The sequence below is a fragment of the Austrofundulus limnaeus genome, unplaced genomic scaffold, assembly GCF_001266775.1.
Source record: "Austrofundulus limnaeus strain Quisiro unplaced genomic scaffold, Austrofundulus_limnaeus-1.0 Scaffold750, whole genome shotgun sequence".
Lineage (NCBI taxonomy): Eukaryota > Metazoa > Chordata > Actinopteri > Cyprinodontiformes > Rivulidae > Austrofundulus > Austrofundulus limnaeus.
This window is the reverse complement of record NW_013953152.1, coordinates 80,893-83,663: the sequence shown is the minus strand read 5'-3', so window position 1 is coordinate 83,663 and position 2,771 is coordinate 80,893. Positions and strand designations below refer to the sequence as shown.

The 2,771-nt window shown below is 40.2% G+C and overlaps 1 protein-coding gene across 2 annotated transcripts in view; it reads right to left on the bottom strand.

The window, feature by feature from the left end:
- Nucleotides 1-2,771, bottom strand: part of rnf180b (ring finger protein 180b) — a gene marked incomplete at its 5' end in the record, with an annotated part of 45,216 nt that overhangs the window by 21,441 nt on the left and 21,004 nt on the right.

The following is a 2,771-nucleotide window of genomic DNA, read 5'->3' as shown; positions in this document are numbered from 1 at the left end:
AAATACAGAAACACAATATAATATATGAAAAAGCTCCAACTCGGTCTTAATCAAAATCCAGACGATCAAATTTAAAATTTCATTTTAAACAGCTAAAGTTAGCCGAAGAAACTGAAACTAAAACCAGGAGAGCTGAAGCTCAAAATGAAAGTTATTAAGAAGAAAACAGCTGTTAAAAGTAGCAAAAGGCTACTGGCTAGATTTTACAAATGAAGAGCTAAAAGCTAAAAGTAGCAAGTGGCTAACCAACTGTAGCAAAACACAATTCAAAACTAAAAAAAAAAAGTCTAAAAGCTACAAAACAATAGGTTGTAAAATTCTAGTCAAAAGCTAAATAAAGCAACACTGGCTAAAATTAGCAAAACAGAAAAAAATGCTATACTATTAGCTAAAAGCTGCAAATCACTAGCCAAAAACAGCCAAACTTGAGCAAAGGCTAAAAATAACAAAATGCTAAATAAAACTAATAAAACAATAGCCAAACTTTAAAAGCAACCAATTTTTCCTAAAACAAGCAACACATTAGCTAAAAGCTAAAAGTGGCAAAAAGCTATATCAAAATAACACCAGTTAAATTCTAACCAAAGTATAAAAAACTAACTAAAAGTAGCAATATTAGTAAAATTAACATTAGCAATATTAGCATTATAGTTCTTTTAGCTTTAGCAGTAACTTTATTAGCTGTAGCTCTGTTAGCTGTAGCTCTATTAGCTGTAGCTCTATTAGCTGTAGCTCTATTAGCTGCAGCTCTATTAGCTGTAGCTCTATTAGCATGGCAGATATCTGAAGTACAGTTCAAACAGAAAAACCTTTGAACGTTAATTAAAAACATCTAAATGTATTTAAATAAATTACGAATTTTCACCAACATAAACTTTTTAAAAAAGTGTAAAAGTTATAAAAACCTAAAGCACCTGTTGTCTAAATGAGCTAAAACTTTAGTCAAAATAAAAGCAGAACAATAAAGAGAAACAGGATTAATATGTGAGAAGCTGCATCATCGTCCGACTTTTATGTGTTTTTTAGCCTCTCCTGTTAGCTTTAGCCTCTCCTGTTAGCTTTAGCCTCTCCTGTTAGCTTTAGCCTCTCCTGTTAGCAGCTGCAGCTCTGACTGACCGTTTAACGCCTGATAAAAGTAATAAAGCAGCAGGATGATAAAACAGGTCCATCTCCAGCTGAGCCTGCAGACTAAATGCAAATGAAGCCTTTCCACATGTTCCTCCAGAACCAGAGACTGACGTCTGACTGCAGCATCAGGTGGTGGCTTTACGCTTTAATCCTGAGTTAATGTGAGGAATTATATTCCAGGATTAAATAAACCTCTTCAGCCTCACAGGACCGGTCACTTCAAAGCATCAAAGCAACATTTGAAGCAGAAAACCACCCATTTCTAATCAAACAGTTGAATCCAGTTCAGTTTGTATTTAATCAGGATTAAAATCCTCTCATGCTGCAAAAGTAAAAAAACAAAACCAAACTTTAAGATAAGCTCCAGTTTCATGTCTGATCAGAATGATGTGAAACAGACAGATGAATGTGATGAGGGCTCTCTGGACTGGAGCTGAGRAGGAATAACAGGAAATATGAATGTTGTGCTGTGAGGCGTTCAAATGTGGTTTATTCTTATTGTTTTCTTGTCTGAGGCGGCTCAGAGTGACGGATCCTGGTGAGATTAGAGAGCATACAGATTACAGGTGCAACAGAGTGGACAATGGTGGCCTTGCCCACCATAGACTGACCCCACCCCCACCCTCCAGTCATTTCAGGAAAATATAAAATCAAGCAACATAAAAACTAGAAAGTATAGTTCCTAATTTTATCTAGGCAGCTGGTTTATAAAGTAGTGGTTATTTTGAATTTTGATGTAACATTTATTACATCTGCATCAAACCACACCAACATGGAAGACCACACCTGGTTTATATTTCATTTTATTCAACTCACAGAACGAACAGAGGGGACGGTTGGATGGATGATGGATGGTTGGACGGATGGATGATGGATGGTTGGCTGGATGGATGATGGATGGTTGGCTGGATGGATGATGGATGGTTGGCTGGATGGGTGGTTGGATGGATGATGGATGGTTGGCTGGATGGATGATGGATGGTTGGATGGATGATGGATAGTTGGCTGGATGGATGATGGATGGTTGGATGGATGATGGATGGTTGGCTGGATGGATGGTTGGCTGGATGGATGATAGATGGTTGGATGGATGGATGGTTGGATGGATGATGGATGGTTGGATGGATGATGGATGGTTGGCTGGATGGACGATGGATGGTTGGCTGGATGGATGATGGATGGTTGGCTGGATGGATGATGGATGGTTGGCTGGATGGATGATGGATGGTTGGATGGATGGTTGGCTGGATGGATGATGGGTGGTTGGATGGATGATGGATGGTTGGCTGGATGGATGATGGATGGTTGGATGGATGGATGATGGGTGGTTGGATGATGGATGGTTGGCTGGATGGATGATGGATGGTTGGCTGGATGGATGATGGATGGTTGGCTGGATGGATGATGGATGGTTGGATGATGGTTGGGTGGATGGTTGGCTGGATGGACGATGGATGGTTGGCTGGATGGATGATGGGTGGTTGGATGGATGATGGATGGTTGGATGGATGGATGATGGGTGGTTGGATGGATGGATGATGGGTGGTTGGATGATGGATGGTTGGCTGGATGGATGATGGATGGTTGGCTGGATGGATGATTGGATGGATGGCTGGATGGATGATGGATGGTTGGCTGGATGG